Genomic DNA, 17379 nt, shown 5'->3' with positions numbered 1-17379 from the left:
TCAGTCTTTAAATTTGCTCCTCTGTCTCCTTCCCACTATTTGCTGGGCTCTAATATCCACTTCGCAGCGTAATAGATCCTCTCTTGTTCCTTAGTTCGAACCGAATCGATTCTATCTTTGAACTCTTAAATACGTTTTCCGCACCCTCCCCCCCCCACCCCCGCTTCCCCCGTCTGACCCCTCCTACTTTTGAACTACTCTTAACTCTACTGCTGTTCGTCTCTCCCAGTCCTCTGCGCACCTTACATTCCCTCTCTTCATCCAGGTGCTCCTCTCCCTGTCAAATTAGTTCGAGTGATTCCCATCCACGTGTTCAATTCTAAAGTTGCACCTTTGTGAGGAAAATGTTCCCACTGCTCCTTTACATTTCCGTGACAAAAATATGAATCAATCCTGGTATAAAAATTCAGCTGTTCCATGTGGTTCAGTTTTCCCCAGTGAGGGAGACAGGAGGGAGCGAATCTTTCTGTGAGGAGGTTGAACCCGCCTCCCGGGGTAAGTTGCATTTTCTGCCTCAGCATCTGCTTCCCGCTCGGTAGCTGCTGAAACTTTTCTCTAGATGACAAACTGATTCTAGTTTGGAGCTAATCATTCAGGGTTGAGATTAAACACAGACAAGCACCACAGGAGCGCTTCTCGTTCATGGCTACAATCCATAAACCTGAACTGTTTTAGCAACGAGGGTAAAGAGCTGGATTCTAAATCGAATGGGAACCTAAGCACTGGTTTGACCCGATTTATACGGTTAATGAAGTGAAGTGAGCCTTCTGAATCCACTTTATCCCTTCATTTCTAACAGTGTTTATTTTGAGTGACAGATTGAAACTAATTGAGATTTCAGTTGTCAGTTTTCCGATAACTTGGAAGCTGATGAAGGGAAACAATAAGGAAAGCGACAAAATGACACCAAAACTCGAATTAAAACAATCACCTTGTCTCCAGTTTTAAGGACCATTATTTCTCCCCAGTGTCCTGTCCAATATTTATCCCCACACCAACATCACCAAAACGGATTATCTGGTCATTATCACCTCGCTGCTTTTTTTGGATCGTGCTGTGCGTATATTGACTGTCGCATTTCCCACATTTCAACGGTGACTAAACTTCAAAAAACACTGAATTGACTGAAAAGTGCTTTGGGACGTCCTGCTGAGGTGAAAGGCGCTATTTTATTCAAGTCTTCCTTTCGGTGGAGCCGTGGCCCGGATTGCAGGTTGGAGCCCTGTCGCTTGTTGATTCAGGAAAGCCTTAACCCACCATCCATGCAGGTCCGTGGTGGTGTTAGGGCTAGAATTCAGCGCCCGCAACCCGGGCTCGATTCCCACATGGAAGATTATCCTTTTGAGAACCGAATCAATTTAAAGTAACCAATTAAATTTTGAATAAGTAATAATTTTTGCAGTGTTTGGTGGTTTTCTGTGATGCAATGTCACTGAGAATTGAACTCACAATTCTTCCACAGTTTTACAAAAATGAGCATTTTTATTCTTTATTTATTACATAAGAACATAAGCAAAAGGAGCAGGAGCAGGCCAATCGGCCCCTCGAGCCTGCTCCGCCATTCAATAAGATCATGGCTGATCTGATCCTAACCTCAAATCTAAATTCGTGTCCAATTTCCTGCCCGCTCCCCGTAACCCCTAATTCCCTTTACTTCTAGGAAACTGAATTGAATTGATTTCATGCGGAAATTTTAAACAGTTTATTGCGATCAAACAAAGGAATGTGGAAGCGGAGTATGCCATTCAGCCCCTCGAGCCTGTTCCGCCATTCAATGAGATCATGGCTGATCTGTATAATTTGTTGCATGCACCCGCCTTGGCTCCATATCCCTTATTAACCTTGGTCAGCAAAAATCTATCGATCTCAGATTTAAAATTATTAATTGAGCTCGCACCTACTACTTCTTGTGGGAGAGAGTTCCACAGTTCTACCGCCCTTTGTTCGAAGACAAAGTCTTTCCTAACTTCTCTCCTGAGCGGCCTGGCTCTGATTTTAAGGTTATGTCACGTTGTCCTAGAATCTCCCAACAGCGAAAAAATGTTTATCTCTATCTACCCTATCAATTCATTTAAAAATCCAAAAATCTCAAACAAATCATCCCTCAACCTTCTATGTTCCAGGGAAAATAAGCCTAGTTTGTGTAATGTCTCCTCATAATTTGACCCGTTTAGCCTTTGTATCAATCTGCTGAATCTGCGCTAAACACACCCCAAGGCCAATGTATCCTTCTGAGGTTCGGGATCCAAAGCAGAACGCAAAACTCCAGATGGGGTCTGACCAAGGCATAGTGCAACTGAATCGTCACTTTTGTACTCGAACCCCCTTGAGATAAAGGTCAATATTAACATTCAATTAGGCTTTTTGATTGCTGTTTTTACCTGTCTACCGACTTTTAATGATTTGTGAACATGGACTCTGAAATCTCTTTGCTCCTCGATAGTCCCGAGCTTCTCCCCATTTAGAAATTAGTCTGATTTATATTTCTTGTGTCCAAAATGGGTGACCTCACACTTGCCCACTTGAACTCCATTTGTCTTAATCTTGTCCACTCACTTAATCTGTCTATGTCCCTTTGCAATTTGCTGCTCCCGTCTACACTACTTACTGTGCCTCATCATTTATCCTCATCTGAAAATATCGATATCCAATCCTGCATTCTTTCCATAGAACCATAGAACAATAAAAAAGAAACAGCACAGATGGGGACCATTCGGCCCATCGTGGCCGCGCCGGCTCGAAGGACAACCAGGTGCCCATTCAAATCCTACCTTCCAGCACCCGGTCCGTAGCCCTGCAGCTTACAGCACTTCAGTTGCAGGTCCAGGTATTTTTAAAAAGAGTTGAGGGTCCCTGCCTCTACCATCAATTCGGGCAGTGAATTCCATACACCCACCACCCTCTGGGGTAAAAAAGTTTTTCCTCATGTCCCCTCTAATCCTTCTGCCAATCAGCTTAAATCGATGTCCTCTAGTTCTTGAACTCTCCGCTCGGAGAAACAGATACTTCCTATCCACTCTAACGGGGCCCCTCATATTATCGTACACCTCAATCAAGTCGCCCCTCAGCCTCCTCTACTCCAAGGAAAGCAACCCCAGCCTATCCAATCTCTCCTCGTAGCTGCAATTTTCATGCCGTGGCAACATACTTGTAAATATTCTCTGCACTCTCTCCAGAGCATTTATGTCCTTCCTGTAATATTGGATAAGATAAATATAACGAGAGAGGCAGAACAAGAGGGACTGGAATGCTTGAAAGTTGATAAGTCACAAGGGCCGGATGGATTGTTTCCGAGGCAATTGTAGGAAGCCAGGGAGGAAGTAGCGGATGCTCTGCGGATCATTTTCCAATCCTCACTAGATACAGTGGAGGTAGCGGAGGACTGGACATCTGCAAACATAGTACCATTGTTTCGAAAGGGTACGAAGGAAAGGCCGAAACATTATAGGCGAATCAATCGTACCTCGGTGGTGGGCAAACTGTTAGAATCAATACTGAGCGATAGGATAAACTCTCATTTGGAAAGGCATGGTTTAATCAAGGATGGTCAGCTTGGATTTGTTCTGGGAAGGTCAAGCCTCACAAATCTGATTGAATTCTTTGAGGAAGTGAGAATGAGGATTGATGAGGGAAGTGCAGTGGATGTTGTCTGCATGGATTTTAGTAAGGCTTTTGACAAGGTCCCACATGGCAGACTGGTCAGAAAGGTAAAGGTCCATGGGATACAGGGAAATGAGGCGAATTGGATCCAAAATTGGCTCAGTAACAGGAAAGAAAGGGTAAAAGTCGATGGATGTCTTTGCGAATGGAAATCCGTTTCCAATGGTGTGCCACGGGGCTCAATGTCGGGTCCATTGCTGTTTGTGGTATACATTAATGAATTGGACTTGAATGTCGGGGACAAATTTGCAGACGACAAAAAATTGGCCGTGTCGTTGATAGTGAAGAGGATAGCTGTAGACTCCAAAAAGATATCAATGGGTTGTCGGAGTGGGCGGAAAAGTGGCAAATGGAGTTCAACCCGGAGAAGTGTGAGGTAACGCACTTAGAGAGGGCAAACAGTAAAATGGAATACGCAGTAAACGGGAATATATTGAGAGGGGCAGAGGAAGTGAGAGACCTTGGAGTGCATGTTCACAGGTCCCTGAAGGTGGCAGTACAGGTAGATAAGGTTGTGAAGAAGTTATACGAAATGCTCTCCGCTATTCGCCGATGTTTTGAATGCAAAATCAGTGATGTAATGAAGGAACTGTATAAAACGCTGGTAAGGCCATAAGCCGCTGACGACTGATATTGAGTGTAGAGAGGGGTCAGTGTTAGTCATTGGGGTTCAGTCACTGACTTCTTCACCGGTCACGCCAGATCCTCGGGATCAATGTCGGACAAACGCAAAACTTCTAATCTGAAATGTTATTCCATTTGCACAGAAACAACGTAATGCAAAGCCATTAAACGAAACGCAGAGCAAAATAAATGTCAGTTAATTTTGGTATTTTCAAATAAGATGGTGAAACATTACAGACCGCTGTTACTGCGGTCGCATCATTTTCTCGGTCAATTAATGGTTTAGTATCTCAATTATTTCACCGTCTTTGTGGCGCAATCAATCAATTCGTTCGGCTATTAACTGAAAAGTTGGTGGTTTTGAGCCCACCCAGGGCCGTAAACGGAAAATTAATTGACTTGTCCGTCAGATTTACAGTCTGAGACGTTCACCGTTTCAATGTGTCCTTCGGCTGTAATATTGTCCTTATCACAGGGTGTACATTTGAAGTCGTCTGGTGCATTTTTCTGACTGGTTTTGTTCCAGATTATTCAGCTCGTGTAATAAGATTGTAAATACTGATTCGGCAAAACAAGGATCGGAATAGACTGTTTACGATTTCGGTATGAAATCAATTCAAATAAATAAATAAACATTTTAAATTAAAACTATACACGAATCGGGAGTTCCACCCTCAGTATCATCGAATCTTTGAAATTCACACTCTGAGCAGGGCTTTAATAATTGTTTTTAGACTTTGATTAGTTATCTTTAATATTATTGGCTTCTCAGCTCTTTTGTAAAAGTATTTTTAACGTGGAATTGAACCCAGTTCACAGCAGTGAAAACATTGTGTCATAACTGGACCACCTGTCCAAATTACCGCCCAATGATTCCTGCGTGCGCAGGTGGACAGGATTCCGATATGGGACCTGGCACATGGGGCCACCGAAAGAAAGAATGTTTTTTGATCGCGCCCTTCACACCCCAGGACGTCCCAAAGCGCTTTACAGACAATGAAGCACTTTTGGTAGTGTAGTCACTGCTGACATGTAGGAAACGAGGCAGTCAATTTTCGCACAGCAAGATCCCAAGCACAGTGATGTGACAATGACCATATAATGTATTGTAATGACGCGTGTGGGGAAATGAATATTGAACGGGGTAGCAGGGAGAACTAATTGTCCTTAAAGGTGAAGAGAAGGTGATTGTATCAATTCGAGTTTTGACCTTTGTAATGTTTTTCTTTCCTTATTTTTATCTTCTTCAGATTCCCACTGATCAGAAAACTGACAACTGAACTCTCAATGAATTTTCGATCAAACTGTCACTCAAAATGAACAATGTTATAAATAAAGAAATAAACCGGATTGAGACGGTTCACTTCACTTCACTGAAACGTCTAATTCCGGTTAGTCCGGCGCGGCGGAGTCACAGCAGCTCATCGCTGATCTGCACCTCAACTCCATTTAGCGAAATAGAAACTGGAAATCTCATGTATTGAGACGAGTTTACAAATTTCCTGCAAAATGAAGATCACTAAACCAGCAAAGCATTCCCTGCCCTGATTAAGCACACAGCAAGGGAATGTGTTGAATATATAGCAAGAAACCCGCGATTTTATTATTACACGGATAGAATCCCGTGCTCAATATTACCATTAACACTGAGCGCCAGGTCTGGATCTGACCCGTTTACCCCGTGGTGCGGGACACCGTCCGCGTTTATATTTACCAAAAAAAAGAAAATCAGAAAATAATAATCACACCCAGCAGAATTGGGGATTGTTCGTATTTTACAGGACAGGATGAGGCCACTTGGCCCGTCGGGTTGGATAGTAAATTCTGTTCACATTCTCCGCTCGGTGTTGTTCTCCGTGTACATTTTTAGTTTACCGATTTGTCTTTTATTTTATTTCCCCTCTCTCTATTTTTCAGGCTGAGTGCGAAAGAGATTCGCTTTGGAGGCTGAACACTTTGATCAAAGATTTGAACATTGTTTATTCTGATTGTAGGTTTCTCGGAGACCCAGCGGATTTCGGTTTTCAGTTTCCTGATTGGTCGGAAACAGCAAAGCCAACTTGCGACAAGAAAGAAAACAATGAATGAACAACATCAACAAAATGAAAGTAAGAGAAAGATCCAAGCAGAGTCTTAACCACCCCTGCCCCTGGTTTAAGATCTTTTGCAGAAAGTTTACAGCCCCGGCCGCGTGGCCTAATGGATAAGGCGTCTGACTTCGGTATTAAACGCGATGATATCAGAAGATTGCAGGTTCAAGTCCTGCCGCGGTCGTTTTTGCATTTTTTCCAACGGGCGCCGGAACTGTTGAACACCCGACCGTTTCTGACAGTTACTGACCGAATGGAACGGAAATACGTAAATTCCTTTGCTAACAGAAGTGGACCCGACATTTTCAACATTGTCGATCTGGGTGCACGGGCAGGAAATAGTGTAAAAGTGACTTTATTTCTACTGTTTGGATACAGAAATGGTCGGCTAATCCATTGTTTCTGTACGTAAGGGTCCGAATCCCATCCCCGTCGTTATTGTATTGAACATTTGAGGCGGCCCTACGTAAGTTTTCAACAATCAAAATGGGCTTGAATGTTATTATTATCTATCCGACACCGGTGTTTTAAGTCTGTGTCCCTGGATTGTTTATATTTTGTTTCAATGGAGAGGAATAATTGGAATTTTTCACCTCATCTCATGGGATAAAGTTCGAGTAGAGAGGAAGGTTCGGAGAGAGATTGTTCTGTCCTTCCTTGCTGCCTCTGTGGTTTGCAGTGAATGGAAGATTGGCGGGAACAGCAAATGATATGGGAGGTGGAACATAAAGGGTTAACTTTATCCATCAAGAAGAAATCTAATTTCAAACCTTTTCAACAATCTTCAATCAGCCCAGTTATTAGATTTGTACCAAGTCTGCACATATTTATCTTTTCTCTGTCTCGTCCTCTGCAAACTTTGAAATTCTGCCCCTTCCATCCAAGTCCATGTTGTACATTATCTATTTCAAGCCGACGCTATCAGGCCTTCTTTACCAAAATCGTTTTCAATGTGCGACTTGCGTTATCAAGTAAGACCTTGCAGAATGTATGAGGTCAGAAACTGCATTATTGTCTGTATGTGCAACGTAATAAAGTGCTTCCTGATTTCACCAGTGAAAATCCGAGCTCTAATTTTATGCCCCGCCCCACCCCCACCACCAGAGGAAATAGCTTCTCTGTATCCACTCTTCCGAATCGTTTTATCATTTTAAATACCTCAATCAGATCAACCATTCAAACTGAAGGCGACAGAATCCGAGTTTAGGCAACATGTCTTCATAATTTAAACCTTTAAGACCAGGTATGATTCTGGTAATCTGCGCTGCACCCCCTCCAAGGCCAATATATCCTTCCTGAGGGGCGGTGCCCAGAACTGAACGCAGTTCTACAGATGTCCTGAAGCATAACTTCCTCCTCTTCATATTCCAGTCCCCTTAAAATAAAGGTCAACATCCCTTTAACCTTTTTGATGACCTTTTTTATTGTCCAATCGTTTTTAGTGATTTGTGTACATGGACACACAAATCCCTTTGCTCCTCCACTGTTCCTAATCCCTCGACATTGAGAACATTTTCCGATTGATTGGATCCAAAGTGAATTACCTCACACTTCCCCACATTGAACTCCATTTCACACAGTTTTGCGAGTCACTTAATCTGTCTCTGTCCCTTTGTACCTTTCTGATATCATCCACACAGGTAACTGTGCCTCCGATCTAACTGTCATCTGCAAACTTGGATACAAAACTTTCTATTCATTCATCCAGGAAATATTTGGAGCACATTCCCGAGTGTTCACTGAAATCCGGTTCCTTAATATTTTGAGGAATCCTTGAAATCCAACGTTGTTTCCCCACAGAGGTTTCCGTGAGCACTGCAGTAAATCTCGTCCACGGAACTTTATTCAAAACCCTCTTTTTTTGCTGTTCAATCAGAATCGTCTTTGCATACCGTGCTGGCGAGTCAGGGATTAGTGTTCCAAGAATCAGGAATATGATCTGGAACCACATCTTGCCCACTGCGCTCCTGGAGAAATATGAGTTCGACTTTTATTTTTGATCCGCTCGATCAGATTGAATTTGACCCAGAAACAGGAAGCGGTTTTGGTGAAACTGATCCGAAGGGGAAGCGCGAAGGTGGTTGAAGCGATGAGCTGCTCAGTGATTGGATACAGCCCGTGTGGCTCGGGATCCCGGTCTGGTCTCTGTCGCCGACACTGTTTTCTTCCTGATTGGTTTCCCTCTGCTTTCACCAATTGCCCCAGGGACCACCGTTTATATCTGGATTCAGCACCAGGCAGAGAGATAGAAACAACTGTCTGGTGTTTATTGACCTGATCGAGAGGTTAATGTCACCGACGGCTGATTCACTGAGATTTCCAGGCCTGTTCTCTGCCGCCATTTGCTTTGGTTCCCTGTTCGACGCTTGTTCTCTCCGTGTGAAGGAGACAGATTTTCTCTTTCACCAGTTTGTTACAATACTGGACCTGCCTCATTTTCTGTGTGGATAACTGGGATAAGTGGACAGAGCAGGGACAGAGAAAGGCTGTTGGAACCCGGAGCGGAACAAGGTCTCACTGTTGTCGGACCAGAATTATTTCATTATCATTATAATCCTGCAATTGCTGGGACCTCGAGCCACAATGATGAATTCACAGCGTGCGCCATTATCCATAGGTAAATGTTGCAGAAAGTGAGATACGGGAATTTGTGATTTGCCCAATAATTTCTGGAACATTTCCGCCGCTCCTCCGAAAGGCTCGGTTAAACGATAACAGTTGTTTTCGTCGCTCAGCCCACGTTTGCCTTCAACGGCGATCGCCAATTCGCTGTATTTCCACCATTAATCGTGCCGCAGCCAATTAAGATTGGACAATAACCGCAAATAAAGTATGAGGCAGCAAGAAGTGACTGAGAAAAGTCACAGACTTCAGCCTCTCAGCTTCTCTCCTGCCATCTCACTCTCAGGCTCAGTCTTTTGTTCCTTTTCAGTCGAGTTTATTTCTGATCCCTCCCATCTTCCTTCCTTCTATCCATCACTGCCATCTTTCTTGGAAAAATACGTTCCTGCCGTCTGCAGCTATGAAAAAATCTGAGACGCCAATTGGTGATTTTTCACTTAAATGGAAGCGTAGTGGGACTTAACTGGGATTTGATCTCCGGACTTCTCATTTATCAATCAGTGAAAACCTCAAAGTGAAAATAAGACCCGAAGTTCAACGAAACGCTGGCAATTGACCATGCAGCCATGTAAATCTTCGCTGCCACCCACAGCCGATCAGCCATCCTTTCAGACGGTTCCTGTTCATTCAATCTCGCTTTCTATTCCGATGTACAGCATCATCGAGTTGTACAATAATTATTTCAAGTAAACAATATCAACGTCTCTTCACCAAATTTTGAATGTCCAACTTGTCTTATCCAGTAAGACTTTCTAAAATTGAAATGATCTGAAGCAAAATTGCCGTTTGTGTGAGAATAGGTACACCGGGTAGACTAGCGCTAACACACATTTCATAATGTAAAACAAACACACGTTAAACTATTGTGCAGTAGTTGTCGGAGGTCACCCACAGGAGGAGGTCAGGGCCGGGTGTATCACACACAGTACTCACCAACATTTCGTGGGAAGAGATCAGAAATGCAATCGGGTAAGACCAGATAGTGTGGAGAGAGTGTGGGAATAAAACAGGATGAATAGGACTAGATATAAGATGTACTGACAGGAGATAAGGAAGAGAAGGTCATGACTGATATCCATGGTTTCTCAGGCTGAGACCGTTGAACAAAAGATCGAGGTTATTGCGCAGACGCACTGAAGGTGAAGGCTCAACAAAGTCGCTTGACAAAGGTATCAATACCATAACGTTGGGAAAGGTTTACACAAATCTGGGCGCCGTGGCTCAGTGGTTAAAGCACCTGATTTGTAAGCAGGGGATCCTGGGTTCAAATCCCAGCGGTGCCTTTTGCTCATGTTGTTCGTTTCTTTGCTCCCATTTTTCCACCCGATGTGCTTCAGAGAGCAGCAAGAACAATCTTTCCTTCTCCTCATTGGCAGCCTCCAGAAGCCCTTGGTTTTTGCTTCCCAGCCTCTCTGTGTTGACTGCCGAGTTAAATTAGTTCCACAGATTCCCATCCACGGGTTTCCAATTGCATCGAATCATCTCCGTGAGGTTGAAGTGCCCCCTGCTCCTTTATATTTCCAGTAAATAATATCAATCAATTGCGGAATAAAAATTCAGCTGTTCGCTGATATTCTGTATTTTCCCCAATCAAGTCGACAGGAGGGAACGAATCTTTCTGTGAGGACGTTGACAAACTGATTCTAGGGTAGAGCTAAACATTCATGGTGGAGATTAAACACAGACCAACACCGCGGGACCGCTTCTGGTCAACGACTTTAATTCTTAAACCAGAGTTGTTTTAGCGAAGAGATTGAAGAGCTGGATTCTAAATCTAAGGGGATTCAGACGCGCCGGTTTAACCGGATTTACACGGTTCACTTCGCTTCAATAGGAAAACATTCGACAATTTCAAAAGTTTCATCCCCTGATTCTCGTGACCGGACAGGAAGTGAAATTTAAAATTGTTTTTTCAGTTACAGCAACAAGATTCTTCTCAATATAAGAAAAACGGAGTGTTTCAAACTGCAGGGAGTGAATTAACCGCAGATTCGGAGCCAGCGCTCTCCAGTGTGATCTTATCTATAACTCTCTTACAATTATAGTCATAGAATGGTTCCAGCACAGAAAGAGTACATTCGGCCCGTCGAGTCCGTGCCGGCTCTCTGCAAGAGCAATCCAGCTAACCCCATTTCCCCGCTCTATACTCGAATCTCTGCAATTTGTTTCCCTTCAAGTACTGATCCAATTCGCTTTTGAAAGCCACGAGTGAATCTGCCTGAACCACCCCCTCAGGCACTGCATTCCAGATCACAACCATCGCTGCGTCAAAAACTTTTTTCTTATGTCGCCTTTGGTTCATTTGACCATGACCTTAAATCTATGCCCTCTGGTACTTGACCCTTCCGCCAATGGGAACAGTTTCTCTCTATCTACTCTGTCCATACCCTTCATGACGTTGAATACCTCGATCAAATCTCCTCCAAAATTTTGGCTCAATTGTGAACAGCCCCAGCTTCTCCAGTCTATGCACGGAACTGAAGTCCCTCATCCCTGGAATCATTCTCGTAAATCTCTTCTTCAACCTCTCTAATCCTTCACATCCTTCCGAATGTGCGGTGCCCAGAACTGGAAACAATACTCTAGTTGTGGCTCAACCACTGCTTTATAAAGGTTCAACATAACCTCCCTGCTTTTGAACTCTCTGCATCTATTTATTAAGCCCAGGTTCCCGTATGCTTTCTTAACCGCATTCTCAACCTGCCCTACCATCTTCACTGATTTGTGTACAGAGACCCGCAGATCTCTCTGTTCCTGCGCCCCTATTAGAATTGTACCCTTTAGTTTATATTGTTTTTCCTCGTTCCATCACTCTTCCCTTCCGCCGATACTTCTCAGGACTTAAAACTCAGTTTAATTACACGAACTTATCATTTTTTAATTTATCCAGTTTCTCTCCCCCTCTGTCTGTATCGAACGTGGTTTCCTCACATGTTGCGACCCCGCCCGAACTCCATCCGTCTCTGTGTTCAGACAAAGGAACTGGCTGAAGTGTCACATCATCCTGGGGGATTTCAGCGTGTGACTGAGGCTTGCCCGGACACTGGATTCCGTTCAAAGAGTTTCATCAAGAGGTGTTTCAATACGGTGAGGTCATCTTTACTGCCTGGAGATTATAATGTCCAGACGGGCAGTGAGACTGAATGGGGACTGAGTGCAGAGATTGGAATGGAAGCACAGCAGATTCACTTTGGCCTGGCCATGTTTTCATTTCTTCTTTATGAATCCCCTGAGCTGGAGATCAGCCTCCTCCTTGAGAGCGATTCGCCAATCCAGATCAGAGGGAATTAAGTATCAAGAAAGTCGAGTGGGACTGGAGCCCCTTGTTTGACAAATTTATTGGAGTTTTTTGAGGATGTAACCAGCAGGGTAGATCAAGGGGAACCAGTGGCTGTAGTTTACATGGATTTTCAAAAGGCATTCGATAAGTTCCCACATGAAAGGTTGTTCCATTAAGTAAGGGCGCATGGGGTTGGGGGTAATATATTAGCATGGATAGAAGGTTGGTTAACGGAGAGAAAGCAGAGAGCAAGGATAACGGGTCATTCTCAGGTTGTCAGTCTGTAATTAGTGAGGTGCCGCAAGGATCGGTGCTTGGGCCTAAGTTATTTACAATCTATATTAATTAATTAGATAAAGGGAACGAGTGTACTGTATCCACCTTTGCTGACGATACAAAGCTCGGTGGCAAAGCAATTTGTGAGGAGGAGACAAAGAATCTGCAAAGGGATATAAAAAAATTTACTGAGTGGGCAAGAAGGTGGCAGATAGAGTATAACGTGGAGAAATGTGAAGTTATTCACTTTGGCAGTCAGAATAGAAGAACAGAATATTGTTTCAATGGTGAGAATCTATTAAACGTTGGACTTCAGAGAGACTTGGGTGACCTAGGTCATAACATTTATTACGTGGGTACAGGAAGCAATTAGGAAAGCAAATGGCATGTCGGCCTTTATTGCAAGGGGTTTGGAGGACAAGAGTAAGGAAGTCTTATTACAGTTGTGAGGGCTTTGGTGAGACCTCTCCTGAAGTACTGCGAACAGTTTTGGTCTCCTTATCTAAGGAAGGATATACTTGCCTTGGAGAAAGTGCAATGAAGGTTGACTAGATTAATTCCTGGGATGAGAGGGTTGTCCTATAAAGAGACGTTGAGTAGAATGGGCCTAAACTCTCTGAAGTTTAGAAAAATGAGAGGTGATCTCATTAAAACATAAAAGATTATGAGGGGGCGTGACAAGTTAGGTGCTGAGAGATTGTTTCTCCTAGTTAGATAGAAATGAACCAGGGGCATAGTCGCAGGACAAGTGGTCGGTCATTCAAGACTGTGATGAGGAGGAATTTGTTCACGAAGAGGGTTGTGAAATTTGGAATTCTTTACCCCAGATGGCTGTAGATGCTGATTTATTAAATATATTCAAGGCTGAGATAGAAAGATTTTAGGACTCTCGGAGAATCAAGGGATATGGGGATCGGGAGGGAAAGTGCAGTTGAGGTAGAAGATCAGCCATTATCTGATTGAATGACGGAGCAGGCTCGAGGGGCCGTATGACCGACTCCAGCTCCTGTTTCTTATGTTCTTAAAACAGGAAGCGTCGGGATGGCTGTTTGCCTTCCATGAAGGACATCGGTGAACAGCTTGGGTTTTTATTACAAGGTCCCGCCCTTCAGTATCATTCATATGTCGCCGTTATCTAAAATACAACGCTAGTGGGATTTGAACCCACAACCTTTAAAACCGCTTCATTTACTCACAATGACGTATCCATTGCGTCACAGAGCTAAAAGCAGCAAGGTCAATTTTGCTGAGTGCTGAACCGACCGGGCAAGCCGTTCGGTAAATTTGCACTTCCCACAGATTTTCCGTGGGGTTTCACACGCACGTTTTTATCAGCCAAACATCTAAACAGAGCTACAGAGCTACGACAGCAGACTGAGAGATGGGGGTTGAGGGATATTGTGAGAAGCTTGATAAGTGGGTTGAGAGGCATGGAGAGAAGGACTTAGTTGGGTTTGATGGATATGGTGAAAACTGGGAAGCTGGGGTTAGATGGAGAGTAAAGCTCCCTCAACAATGTCCCGTCAAACACTCACAGGGCAGGTACAGCACGAGTTAGATTACAGAGTAAATCTCCCTCTTCACTGCCCCATCAAACATTCACAGGGCATGTACAGTACGGGTTAAATCCAAAGTAAAACTGCCTCTAAACTGTCCCATCAAACACTCCAAGGGCAGCAGCACAGAGCGGCCGGGATATCACAGGATCATTGTCGGTGCAGCACAGGAGGAGGCCATTCAGCCCCTCGAGTCCGTTCAGCCATTCAATTCGATCTTGGCTGATCTGTACGTAGGAACAAATGGAAGCGATTCATCTGGTCGAGCCTGTACCATCATTCAACTATAAGGAACCGATCCCACCATCAAACTCACCATGGACGACTCTTCAGAATCGTTTTTTTTCTTGGACACACAAATCTCCATCAAAGACGGGCATCTCAGCACCTCACTCTACCGCAAGCCCACGGACAACCACACGAAGCGCCACCGATCCAGCTTCCACCCAAACTCCGTCAAAGAGGCCATCCCCGATGGACAAGCACTGCGGATACACAGGATCTGCTCAGACGAGGAGGAACGCGATGGACACCTACAGACGCTGAAAGACGCCCTCGTAAGAACGGGATATGACGCTAGACTTGTCGATCGACAGTTCCGACGGGCCACAGCGAAGAATCGCATAGACCTCCTCAGAAGAAAAACACGGGATGCAACCAACAGAGTACCCTTCGTCGTCCAGCACTTCCCCGGAGCGGAGAAACTTCGCCAAGTTCTCCACAGCCTTCAACACGTCCTCGATGACGGCGAACACCTCGCTAAGGCCATCCCCACGCCTCCACTACTCGCCTTCAAACAGCCACCCAACCTCAAACAGACCATCGTTCGCAGCAAATTACCCAGCTTTCTGGAGAACAGCGTCCAGGACACCACACAACCCTGTCACGGCAACCTCTGCAAAACATGTCAGATCATCGACACAGATACCACCATCACACGAGAGGACACCACCCACCAGGTACATGGTTCATACTCCTGTGACTCGGCCAACGTTGTCTACCTCATACTTTTCAGGAAAGGATGCCCCAGAGCATGGTACATTGGCGAGACCATGCAGACACTGCGACAACGGATGAACGGACACCGCACAAAAATCGCCAGACAGGAGGGTTCCCTCCCAGTCTGGGAACACTTTAGCAGTCAAGGACATTCAGCCACCGATCTTCGGGTAAACATTCTCGAAGGCGGCCTTGGAGACACACGACAACGCAAAATCGTCGAGCAGAAATTGATAGCCAAGTTCCGCACCCATGAGGAAGGCCTCAACCGGGATCTTGGGTTCATGTCACGCTACACGTAACCCCACCAGCGGGAAAAAAAAGTTATCTGTTTTTAATACAACTGGACATTCTCTCTCTCTCTCTCTCTCTGCCTTTCGGGTCCCTTTCTCTTCTTGTCTGTGTAATTTGACCCTTGTGTATTCAGTACACTGGGACATACTGTTTTCCGTGGCTAACCTGTCTGAACACCAACGACACCTTTGAATCCCAGCTTAATATAAGATATGCGATTTGAGAACCTCTCATTCACTCACTCACCTGACGAAAGAGATAATCTCCGAAAGCTTGTGATTTTCAAATAAAACTGTTGGACTATAACCTGGTGTTGTAAGATTCCTTTCATTTTTCCACCCCAGTCCATCACCGGCATCTCCACATCATCATTCAACTAGTTCCTCGCTGATCTGTACCTCAGCTCCATTTTCCCGTCTTTTCTCCGCACCCTCAGACAACCTGAACCAACAAAAATCTCTCGATCTCAGTCCTGATATTTTCATTTCATGGAGTCACCACAGCCTTTTCGGGGAGAGAGTTCTAGATTTCACGGAAAAGCAGTGCCCGTGACAAAAGCTGCTCTCGGTCTACAAACCGCCTCCTCGATGTACCCGGTTTACTGGACGGGCAGAGAAATTGAGGAGCAGCAGATCCTTACAATTGTTGCGCTCAGCTCTAACACGAAACAGCAACTCCCCAATGTTAGAGAAAGAGATTTCATTCGACATTCTAAGTCCCTTGTATTTGAAATGTGCTGTTGAGAATACAGCACGTGCAGACAAAGGGACAGGCAGAAATGCAGATTTGGCAAATAACAATGCAAAATAGATCCTCACAAATTAAACACATCGTGAAATGAAATGGGGAAAATGATAAACAGTAACGATAATAATGAAAATAACGATAATAATCCTCATCATCATCATATTGGAATTAATCCAGAAGGAGAATTAATTATGGGGAATGTCCGTGGAACGAGTTATATCATAGGTCAGAGCGCAGTAGATCAGCATCACCTCAAGATTTCGGCCACCTCGATGCACCGGTAGCTTCCAAAAGCCGTTTTATTTCCTTCTTTCTGAATCCAAACAGTGTGAATTAAGTGACCGGTACAAAATGTCCTGCCCGTGCACCCAGATCGACAATGTTGAAATCGCACAGTCAGGAAGACAAGGAATGTATGTATTTACCTCAAGTCTTTTCTGGGACAGTTAGAAATGGTCGGATGTAAAACAGTTCCGACCCATGTAGAACACGTTATCAACCAGTGTGAAAACCGACCAGAGCAGGACTGGAACCTGCAATCTTGTGATGACATCACGATAAAGAGCGAAATCAGGTGCTTTTTTTATTAGACCACGATCACCAAATGATCCAAAACCCGGAACAGTGTTCATTAAAGCCTTTACTTCATTCTGTCTCTTGCTTTCACTTTGTGGATGTTGGTCATTTAATTGATTATCTGTTCTTTTACCAAGTTGGCCTTTCAGCTTCCGAAATCGAAATAATCTTTCAGAAAACTGACAACTGAACTCCCGCTCGGTCACCGAGAAATTTACAATCAAAATAAATTATGTTCAAATAATTGATCGAAATGATTAGCCGCCAAACCGAACCTCTTCCACAATCAGTCCGTAAAATAGAGAGAGGAAAAGACAAATTGGTGAACTGAAAATCTATACTGAGAGCAACACAGAGCAGAGAGAGCGAACATAATTTACTGCGGGCCCCGACGGGCCGAATGGTCTCTTCCTGTTCTGCAAAATACGAACATTCTCCAATTCCACTGGGCGTGATTACTATTTTCTGATTTTCATTTGGTATTAAATATGAACGCAGTGTATTTGTGAGAGTGTGTGAGTGTGGTGGGGGTCCCGGAACCTCGCGGTAATGGGTTCGATTCAGATCTGGCGCTCAGTGTTAATATGTGTATTCTCACTGTTTATTAGTTAAATCGTGGGTTTCTTGCTATGCACTCAACACATGCCCTGTAATG

At 44.3% G+C, this 17379-nt stretch overlaps 2 non-coding genes across 2 annotated transcripts; both read left to right on the top strand.

Moving 5' to 3' along the window:
- The first annotated feature begins 6469 nt into the window (after window positions 1-6469).
- trnar-ucg (transfer RNA arginine (anticodon UCG)) lies at window positions 6470-6558 on the top strand. The gene is given in 2 exon segments: window positions 6470-6506; window positions 6523-6558. It is a non-coding gene; the product is annotated as a tRNA-Arg (tRNA).
- A 3648-nt stretch (window positions 6559-10206) lies between these two features.
- On the top strand, window positions 10207-10279 carry trnat-ugu (transfer RNA threonine (anticodon UGU)). The gene has a single exon. It is a non-coding gene; the product is annotated as a tRNA-Thr (tRNA).
- The last annotated feature ends 7100 nt before the right edge of the window (window positions 10280-17379 follow it).

The sequence above is a fragment of the Heptranchias perlo genome, unplaced genomic scaffold, assembly GCF_035084215.1.
Source record: "Heptranchias perlo isolate sHepPer1 unplaced genomic scaffold, sHepPer1.hap1 HAP1_SCAFFOLD_54, whole genome shotgun sequence".
Taxonomy (NCBI): Eukaryota; Metazoa; Chordata; class Chondrichthyes; order Hexanchiformes; family Hexanchidae; genus Heptranchias; species Heptranchias perlo.
The sequence above is the reverse complement of the archived record's forward strand: the minus strand, read 5'-3'. Positions and strand labels throughout refer to the sequence as shown.